We start from the raw sequence: 11097 nt of genomic DNA on the forward strand, positions 1-11097 counted from the left end.
CACGGAGAGGAGACTGGTTATGCGCCGGGGCTGGGAGTGAGTGCTGACGGGGACCGGGTTGCTCTGGGGGAGAATGAAAACGTCCTAAAGTCGACTGTGGTGATGGACGCACAGCTCTGTGAATCTGCTCAAAACTACCGCGTTGTAGAGTTTACGTGTGTGAACTGCGTGCTGTGGGGATTGCATGCCAATGAAGCTGTTACAAAGACAAGCCCCGAAGTGCCTGATGGGGGCGTGCAGTGAGCTTGTCCCGGCGGGGCACTTCCTCCTGGAGACCCCTGGATGCCCTGGGACTCCCACAGCAGCCTCCTCCAGCAAAGTGGCCGTCTCCTGACCGTGACACAATGGCATTCCCTGAGACAGGATTACACGCAACATTCCCCTGTACATCCTCAGCTGCTTCCTTCACATGCCAAGTGCGCAGATCCAGCACACCCAAGGGGCTGAGAATTTCTATCGATGTTCCCACCAAGATCCCTACACAGGGTTCACCCAAGACAGTGTTTGTTTTAGAGAGCAAAACCTTTTATTTGTTTGTTTTTGCTTCTGCTGAGGTTTAGTACCTTTTTTTGTTGTTGTTGAAGTATAGTTGATTTACAACCTTGTGTTAGTTTCAGGTGTACAGCACAGTGATTCACTTATACGTATCTATATCTGTATAGATAGATACTCTTTTTCATATTCTTTTCCATTATGGTTTATCTCAAAATACTGAATATAGTTCCCGGTGCTATATAGTAGGACCTTGTTGTTTATCCATTCTCTATATAAGAGTTTGCATCTGTTAACCCCAAACTCTCAATCTATCCCTCCCCTTGGCAACCACAAGCCTGTTCTCTACATCTGTGAGTCTGTTTCTGTTTCATACATAAGTTCATTTGTGTCATATTTTAGATTCCACATATAAGTGACATCACATGGTATTTGTCTTTCTCTTTCTGACTCACTTCACTTAGTATGATAACCTTACTCTAGGTCCATCCATGTTGCTGTAAATGGCACTATTTCATTCCTTTTTTTATGGCTGAGTGGTATTCCATTGTGTGTGTGTGTGTGTGTGTGTGTGTGTGTGTGTGTATCACATCTTCTTCATCCAGTCATCTGTCGATGGACACTCAGGTTGTTTCCATGTACCCAAGACAATGTTGAACTTTACCCAAACCCTGTGCTCCTGGAAAACAGGGAAGGTTAAGGAATTGCCCCATCCTCTGTGTCCTGGAAAACTGCTGACTGCAAAGAACCTTCCTTCCCCACCTGAGTTAGACAGAACTCCCAGATATTCCCTTTGGGCACCCAGGACAAGGCCCAACACAGACCCTCCAGATTCCCATCCTCTGTCTCATAAATGATGTCCTGAGTGGTTTGTCCCCACAGATGAACTGGAACGAAATGCTTGTGAACCAAACTTGGGTTCAGCCTCTCCCTTTGCCCCCCAGGACCTTGAACTTTGGCCCACCGTCAGTCTGAGCCAGCAGCCTCTCACCCCAGCACAGGGTGCTCTTAGGAAAATATTCTGTGGTCTACATTGGATCATGCCACCCTTTCACCCCACTTCCCTTTGCCTAGTTCCTTCTAGACTACAGGTCAAGGGAATCAACTTTGCTCCTCCTATAAAAAAAGAGGATCCCCTTCTGCTAACTGTTGCTTGCTGACCTTATAGATAGAATGTTGTCCCAAAGGCAATAGCCCCGCTGCCCCTAATGCCACAGTCTCTTTCCCTCCTTCCAAGAATCCTTTTTGAATAAAAGTCTCTCCTTACTAAGTCCGGATGTGTTTCCTTTTTTTGTTCTGACAAGCACAACCCATGTGGGACTTTTAGGGTTAAATTCACAAAGGGTTCCTCCCAACGTCATTGCAAGTTCCGACCCTGGCATGCTTTTTCTCAACCCTGATGGAATCGATTTGTCAATATGTCTCCTTGCTTCATCTGCTGGCATCCCCTCAACCTTTCTGCTTTCTTTTAACGAGCTGAATGAGCCCCCGATAAACAGATTCTCAAAACATAGTAATGCTTGCACAAGCTGTTTAACGTGGAGCTTTTGGAAGAAGGCAAGTGTGCTTTCTGGTAGTGACGGGGCTGACAGTGTGTAATGAGCACTGTGGCCACCTGTAACCACAGTGGATCACAGAGGACACATCCTGGGCTCTCGCATCCCCGCTGAGCAGGGCGTGTAGGGAACCCTGTTCCCTCGGAGTTGGATTCTTCTCTTGGGCCTTTCTTCTCCTTCACCAGCTGATCCGTGCCCAGAACTCCTCCTTGTTGGCTGAGTTACTTTTTATTTGGCACTTCCGTGAAACAGTGAGTGTCTATCAGTGCATTTGTAGCCAGTGGCACCCTGGCCACTGCTGAGAGATGTAGCAGGAATCTGTTTCATCACACGGACCGCTGGAAGGGGAGACGGGGTGGCTGGGAGGTGAGGACGAATTCCTTGGGCAGGGCACAGCCCCTCCCTGCTCAGAGCTGGAGGTGAGGAGTGATTTTCCACCACACAGGGGCGAGGAGGGGCCAGGAGCCCCCGTATGGTGCGTGGAAATGTTCCCTCAGGGAAGTCATCTGGGCTGTTGGTTTTGATCCCTTCACGCTGGACATTTTGTGGGCTGTTCTGAAGAAAGAAACAGGTTCTACAGCCATCACTTCAGTCTCCTGGAAGCTGATTCCATGCATGAGGGAGGAATGGAGTATTTGGTGATGGTTGGCCAGGTTCTTCATCCGTCCTATTTTCCTCCAAAGAAAACGCAATTGTTCCCACCATGCAGGGATACGTGACTGGCATTAGCACGCCTGCTCTGGTACTTTCCCAAGAACTGTGCTCCAGGACGTGGACGGGGGACCTACATCTATATTACAGGCAATGGACAGCTTTATTGACTAGGCAGGTGCTTTCAGACAAAGTCTTTTGCATAACATAAAGAGCAAGTTACTCTTTTCAAATGACCGTAATACTCTTAGTCAAAACCTCTTTCAATTGAAATGGCATTAGCATACATCTTATTTTCTGGAAAAGGTACTGGAAACTGCATGAGAAAGGCACATTCTATGTGTTTTCTGGAGAACTAAGCTATTGGATAAAGAGGAAAACCAACTTGTTATGCAACGACCTGATTCCCCACTTTGGGGGATTCAGTGACTCAACTGAAGAAATGGGTCTGGGGCTCCTCTGTGTTTAGAATGAGGCACTGTTCAAGTAGCCGGGGATACAATGTTGAATAAGACATGGTCCCATCCCCCAAGACGTTTCTAACCCGCTTTTACAAATATTCCAGTCAAGAATTCCCAACTGCCATGCAAGTTTTTGTTTTTGTTTTTCCGCATAATACCATGCAATGTTAGGGTCTGGATCTGAAAACACTGACAAGAAACAATGAAAAGAAAACAGTGACGTCTACTTGGACCCAGACAGTAGTCCAAAGAATCATAAGCTAAATAACTTTGTCCTCTGTGTGATGTTTTCTTGATTGTTTATAAAACCAGAAGTCGATGCATGTTTTTTGCACTAAATGGTCACAACCCAAGACTCTCTTCTTTGATTTAAGGCTCTTTGGGGTCACTGAAGTGTCATTTGGAAAACTGCTTCCTGACGCATAATGTTATGGTAATGATACCCTAAAGCCCGTGTAAGGGCTCTGCCAGGAGAGCTATTGATTTATCTCCTTCCCAGTATTGTTTTAAAACAAGAGGCAGCTGAGGGTCAAGAGAGAGACTCTGCTTAATGCAACCCTAGGAATTTTCTTCTTTTTTTTTACACACCTGAGAGGAGAAAGGTTGTTCATAAATACTCATTTACAGAAACAATTCTAGAGATGCAGAAAAGGCACATTTGTCTTCCATCTGAGCATAGGATTATACCCTATGTAACAATGTAGGTGAGGGAAGAGTAGAAAGTGCTGGAATATCGGGGTTATAGCGAGAATCCAAGAGACCTGGATCAAAGCCCAGCTGTGCCACTCACTGATTATATCCATTTGGGTTATAAATTGGAATTTTCTGAACTTAGTCACCTCACATAAAGCAAAATTACCTGCCTCAAAGATAGCTGTGAGGATTCAATATAATATTGCACGCAAAGGCCAAGGCACAAAGCCTGGTACGTAGTATAAACTCAGTAAGCTGTACAGATCATTGCTACTGTTATCATTATATAGGAGTCAGACACAAAGTATTTACACATAAGGTGCTGGGTAAGGTGCTTGCTCTCAGTACTTGAGATGGGTGGTGTGATGTGATCATTAATTTTATGTATCAATTGACGAGGCTACAGGGCCCAGTCATTTAAATGTTAGTCCACATGTGGTTTTTTTTAGATGCGATTACATTGAAATTAGCAGACTCTGAGTAAAGCAGATTACCCTCCCATAATGTGGTTGGGCAGGGGATGGTGGGATGGTGGGTGGGTCGTGTCTAATCAGGCGAGGGCCTTAAAAGCAAAGATGAAAGTTTCCCAAAGAAGAAGCAATTCTCTCTCAAGGCTGCCACATAGAATCTCTGCCTGAATTTCCAGCTTTCCGGCCCACCCTGCAGATACCAGACCTGCCAGCTGCCACCATCACATGAGCCAACTCCTTAAAATAAACCTCCTGATGGATACATAGATACAAATACATCTATCTATAGCTACAGATATAACTACAGACAGATAGGTATCTCTGTCCCTACTACCTATCGATAGCTACATCTACACCTATCTATCTACAGAGACAAAGGTGCAGATAGATAGATAGATGAATACAATAGATCTTTATCTATACAACAGCTAATTGTAATTCTATTGAATCTGTCCATCTATCAAAATCTGCCTCCATCTCTCTCTATAGCAATAGACAGATTTAGCTATAGCTAGATAGACACAAATTCCCTGATCTCTACATCTGTATCTAGAGATCCTCTTGGCTCTGTTTCCCTGGAGAACTTGACTAATTCAGGCTGGGAGACTGACAAGTAAATAGACAATGTGAATGCTCTGTGGCGGGTCTCAGCACAGCACAAGGTGCTATGGGAATGTACAGAAGAAGATTGCTCTTTTTGAAGCCCGGATTGAATAAGCTGCCCGAGAAGACAGTTGAAAATGAGAACAACCTTTAGTGGGTGGACACAAGGGTCGGAACCCCCAAGGACACAGATGAGGGACAACTAGAGGATTAAGAAGACAAAACAGTGTGATGTGAAGAGGGCATGGAAGCCCAGGGGGAGAGCTCTCCGAAGGGCAGTTTTCATCCTATGGGAATACCACAGGGAGTGTAAGTTAGAGACTGGGAGGTTTGCATCTGGGATTTCAGGAGGGTCTTGGCATTGCATGAAACTTAGATGCAAGGCATGGCCATGGAGGTGGCTGGAGGGGAATGATGGAGAAGGTCCTGCGGGTGAGAAGGGCAAGAGCTCAGTGAGTGCCGTTCCCCGGAGGTGCTCAGGGCAAAGATAAGCGGCCACCCAGCGGGGAGCAGTGCAGGGTAGCGGCAGCCTCAGGGAAGGGCGGATGGTGGAAGAGACGGCGGGTGAACAGGCTGAGAGAGTGGAGGTCCTCAGTGTAAAGGTAAATGTCCTGGAGGTGGGAGAGCAGCGAGAGGCTGGGTCAGGAGCCAGGGCGGAGGGGCCGGAGCTCAGGAGACACAGGCGGGCGCAATGACCAGATGGGCCCAGCTGTCCGGGGCTTCTCAGGAAGTCCTGGTCCACTGGTCTCAGCCTCAGATGCGTGCTGGAACCACCCGGGGAGCTTTTCAGATATTGCTGCCAGGGCCCCACCCCAAAAATGCTCTTGTTGCTAGCCTGTCTCCCTCCTTGATGATTTATGTGCCAAAGACTATCTTTCATCATCACCACAACTGTGCCCACGCAGCCCCGCACTGGCTAACGCTGTTGGCTCACTCCCAGGGTCTACTGAGACCAGCAGCTCCACGGGTACATTGCCCTGTACGCTGACTACGCTTCTTCAACCCCTGGCAGGGCTCCAATAGACAGCTTGGTCCCCAAAGCATCTGTGAAAAACCCCCTCCACGTGGACGTGGAGGGTGTGGACGCCTCCAAAATCACAGAAAGGTGAGATACCCCATTACCAACCAGCCAGCCACCCACAGAAACTCTGAAGGCACTCGCTTCTGAGGTGGACATGGGCGTTGCACCTCATTTGTCCACAGATGGCCTGGTGTTCCACCTCCCCAAGCCCACAGGGGTCACTGTCTCTTGAGGTGGACATGGGCGTTGCACCTCATTTGTCCACAGATGGCCTGGTGTTCCACCTCCCCAAGCCCACAGGGGTCACTGTCTCTTGGCAGCTGTATTAAGGGCGACTCTATCACGGTGAGAAACCAAGGGGGTATGAAAGAATGTCCCCACGGGAGGGAGGCCCATTCTAGGAACAAAGGCAGATCTCCCAGCTCTTTGGAACAGATATCTTTGCAAAAGCTAATTAGCGTCTAAACCCTACTCACAACTAAGGCACACAATCTATTGCATCTGACAACAGGAAGGCATAACCCTACCTTCCAAGCACAGAGTACTTTCACCTGTTTCAGCAAATCTGAACGGAAAAAAATTAGATCGTTTCACAAGTTTTTTGCTAAACACCGTAGCTCTAGACAACAGATTTTGACTTAAGTCAGCGACGAGCTCCGTTCATCCAACGTTTAGCCATGTTGTCAAATCAGGTTTTGGAAGGTATGCTGCTGTTTAAAACTAAAGGTGGATACAGCACTTACTTAGTGTTGTGGAACTCTGCAGAATGCAAGAAGGGAGCTGCAAAGGGCCTCTTAAAATAAATATGTCCTTTTTGGCAGAAAATATCATTGTAGGGTCCCCCATGGGTAGGGGAGTGGGCAGTGCACAGAAGATGGGCTGACACTGCATTTGAGAGTGGAAAGAATACATCCAGCATGCAGAGTAGACTGGGCTTCCCCTACTGGGCCATACGTGCTGGGCCTCTTTGCATTCACCTTCTAAAATGAAACTTCCCCAGACAATAATTATTCATGTTTTCAAAGAAGAGAATAACCATTGCTCTCCTGGTGTCTCCAAACTCAGAATTTCAGGGTCTAATTCAGACGTACTCACTTAACAAGCCAAGCTTTTATCCATAATATAAGACTAGAGGAAAAGCGAGAATGATTTTTATGATGGGTGGGGTCAATGGATGTCACAGAAACTTTTGGATGCAGCCCCAGTCTTGCACCCCTAGGGTCAAGGCTGCACCACCAACGAGATGGCGGTCGAAGTTCATGGGGCCACTTGGTGGATCCATTTACATAGGTGCTGCTCCTGGAGCTTTACACAGCAGCTCCTATATAATTCTGGACATTAATATGCTCAAGGAGACTTGAGAATAGCCCTTTTGAAGTAAGGTTCAGCATCACTGTCTCAGCTACTTCCTTGGGGAATTCTGAACGTGGGTTCCATTAAAAAAACAATACAGCAGCAAAGGGGCATCCTACCACTGCTTCTTTGGAGATTTCACTCCCACATGATACCTCCTGGATGAGCATCAAAGCTTTTCGTGTACCTACCATTCTAGGAGCCAAAATACCAAGGTGAAAACCCTCCCATGTGATTGTTTGAGCACAGAATATAAACAAAATAATTAGCAACTCAAAGGGCATTTCAAACACGCGCCAACACGGAACCATGCGAAACAGGGAAGGTTCCTGTTTGTAAATTCCGGCTACTCAGACAGACTTTAAGGGTTCATATCCTAGGCAACAGAAATGTGCTCCGTGAAAGAAATCTTCCCAGAGGCTTTTCCATATTTGCCGCAGTTAAGCTTACATTTAAATAAACGCGGAGTTTCTTACCTGTCTACCAAGTGGTCCTTCTGCAAATCAGCTCCCTGCTCTCCACGTCACTCCACGAATGAGCAGAAAGAACCAGATCTCATTGTGGGGACCACAGGCTGTCCTCCTCGTGGAAGGGCAGTAGAAACTTCAGCCTCAAGCCTTCAGAACGTGATGCCAAAGTGTAAAGTGCAATTATCTAAGAAGAGAGGGCTTGGTGCAAAACGTCGATGGCCCGCAAAGAGGAAAATGGCATCTTTGACTGAGAGTCAATAGTACACACATTCATGGAGCTTCCTCCCCAGAATAGAGACTGTTTCTATGTTGACACACGTCTTTTGTACCTTAAAGAATGATCGATGAAATACATCTGAGACACTGGAGTGCATTTATGGCAGTCACAGGATAAGTCATTATTTCCATGTGCTGTGGTTTGAGTTTGTGACTTTGGACACATTGATCATTAAGGCAGAGGGGAGATACAAGTATTGACAAACTCTCAGCAGCACCTAAGCTAGGACATCCCAGAGGTGGCTACCCGGGGCCTCTGCTTGGGGCCCCACGTGATGGGGCTCCCAGGTCAGTGATTCGAGGAACCAAAGGCAGGCAGTCTCTCCATCACCTGCGGCTAGAACGCTGAGGCCCTTACCCTGCCAGGCCATAAAAAGCCCCACCATGGCAAAGAGAGTCAGCACAATGAAAAAGGCACGGGATCCTTATCGAGAACATGAACCTGGGCTCTGCCATTTTGTGGTGTGGTGGCCACGGACTTGGCAGGAACATGGTGAAGGACCTCCTGGAAATTCTTGGATTCCAGGCCCTCAAGACCTCCTGTCCTGGCAAAACAAATTCTCCACATGGTCCAGCCCCACTAGCCTGGACACCGAAGTTTAGGGCCAGGGTCCTGGGTTGTCGTGAAATGGTCCTTTCCCCTGATGAGCCCTCATGCAACAGGTGGCCATTAAACATTGCTTAAAGGATGTGAGGCATTAGGGAATACCCCATGGCTATGGTTTCCAGAAGATTCCAGTAAGAGAGGAAACTCTGTCCGCCTTCTTTACTTTTCAAGTCCAATTCTGTAGAGTGCACTGCGCCCTCTGTACATCATGAGGTGTGACATCCTAGAGGCCCTTTGGCTTTTCAGTGATCTCTTTTTTTTTTTTTTCGGTACGTGAGCCTCTCACTGATGTGACCTCTCCCACTGCGGAGCACAGGCTCCGGACGCGCAGGCCTAGCGGCCATGGCTCATGGGCCCAGCCGCTCCATGGCATGTGGGATCTTCCCGGACCGGGACACGAACCCGTGTCCCCTGCATCAGCAGGCGGACTCTCAACCACTGTGCCACCAGGGAAGCCCTCAGTGATCTCTTTGATGGAGCCCAAGATGGCCTTCATGCTGAATTCCATCTTCAGTGGGCAGTATCGTATAAAGTTCTTGCTGAAAGAAAAGGGAAAAGAACCACAATCAACAATGGAAACGTATCTGTTTTACTCTGTGCTGTTTAAATTACTGGAATAAAGAAAGTAACCTTAAGTTTAATTTTAGTTTTAATTTGCTTTTAATAAACTTGTCCAGATTGAATTTACCACTAAAGCATGAGAAAATAGCAATAATTGACTCCATTTAGGTCAAATGTTGGCAATGATGTTTGATCAAAGGCAGATTATCTAACAAAGGAACAAATGACAGTGATCCTCCCAGATTAAAAACAACAACAAAGAAAACATAACAAAACCAAAGGGAAAAAAAAAAAAACTTTCAAGAATCAATTCTGGGCCATCTGAGCCACGGAATATTTTTACAGGTTGGGATGGTAAGTCATGACAGTACTATGAAGAGACCGAAAGCAAAAAGGTAAGGCTTTTGATACAGCTGAAAATGTGAACTGTATTCCACAACCTTGGTTTCCTGTCTCTTGATAAAGAGGCCTGCATTCAATCCTTTCCCAAGTCCATCCGCCAGCCTCGTGACCCCTTAACTTTAGATGTCCAGAATTGCACCTCAAAGTAATGCTGAATAGGAGTGCTTGCTGAAGCTCTGGACCAGCTCATTGCAGACAGTGCCAGGATCACATATCAAGGAACAGGCAGAGGATAAGTACCGTTAGACATGAAACAAAGACTCAAGACTCATGGCTGAGAGTTGCTTCTAGCCTAATACTAAGTTATTTAATATTTACTGTTATAAAATGTTATAACAATGTTATAATATATAAAATATAATGTAATAATTTAATGTTATATTATATAACACTGTTATCTTCCAAAGTATGTCTTCTTGCAGCTAAATCAGCAGACAATTGGTACAATTTGACCACACCAATCAACAGTGATTAAAATATTTCAAAATAAATACAATGCAGGAGTTTTGGAAAGTACCATTTTTTATTTTGTTTAGTTCTTCAGTCACATTTGGTCACTGCCCTCCCCCGCCCTGATCTAGATAACACTAACAAAAATATGTTCTCCACGACTCAGCCTGTCCTAGACATACTGATGAAGAGATCAGAGGGAATTGTTAATTACAGAGTTCTAGACTGTAAGTTTGTTCCACAAACTCCTTGCAGATAAAAATGAAAGTAATAAATTAGCTGTCACCACTTTGGAGATAAAGACAGTGGCATCTCACTGTCATGGGCATTGCTTTATAGGCACAAATGGCATATTGAAGGAATGAAATACGAAGGGGGGAGATATGCACAAACGAAAAATAAGGTTGCTGAATTCATCATGGGTGAGATATTCCTTGGTGTAAAAAAACTGGTTGTGCAGCTGTGATCCTGCAGCAGTGCCTGCATAGAAATGTTTAAAATGTGTTTTTAAATGCACATGCTCCTAGAAGCATTTTACTGAAAGATGAAACACAGCATCTGGTCTCCTGCTCCGTCACCCTTCTCAGAGACAGATTCAAGCATCTCCAGGTAATATCCATGAATTCTGAGGTTAGTGATGGAAATCGATGTTCCATCCCTGCTGAGAACAAGAAGTGACTGCAAGTCCAGGACCAAGTAAAGTTGAACCCCAACAGTTCAGGCTGGTCCTCAGTAATGGTTCCAGGGTGAAAGGCACATCTTTAACCTTGGTATCACTGTTATAACTCTTCATTTATTTTTATCTTGTTTATTATTTTTCAATATACTTTTAAAATTTCCCCATAAAGTCTTTTCACTAATTTTTTTTCTATTTATTACTAATCCTTTATATTTTGGGGACTTGTGCAAAAGATATTTTCTAAAAGCGTGGTGTGATCTAACAATTGCCGGCATATAGACATACAAGTGATGTGAATATTTATGTTGTATCCAGCAACCTTGATAAACCCTCATAGATTCTAACAATTCAT

General features: G+C 45.6%; 1 long non-coding RNA gene across 1 annotated transcript in view; it reads right to left on the reverse strand.

Annotated features, from left to right (window-relative positions):
- The window catches only part of LOC115842397 (uncharacterized), a 490939-nt gene extending 482072 nt beyond the window's left edge, over positions 1–8867 (reverse strand). The window contains exon 1 of the long non-coding RNA XR_004035260.2: positions 7777–8867. This is a non-coding gene — a long non-coding RNA (uncharacterized lncRNA). The remainder of the gene's footprint in view (positions 1–7776) is intronic.
- Positions 8868–11097: the final 2230 nt, after the last annotated feature.

Source organism: Globicephala melas, chromosome X (assembly GCF_963455315.2).
Source record: "Globicephala melas chromosome X, mGloMel1.2, whole genome shotgun sequence".
Taxonomy (NCBI): Eukaryota; Metazoa; Chordata; class Mammalia; order Artiodactyla; family Delphinidae; genus Globicephala; species Globicephala melas.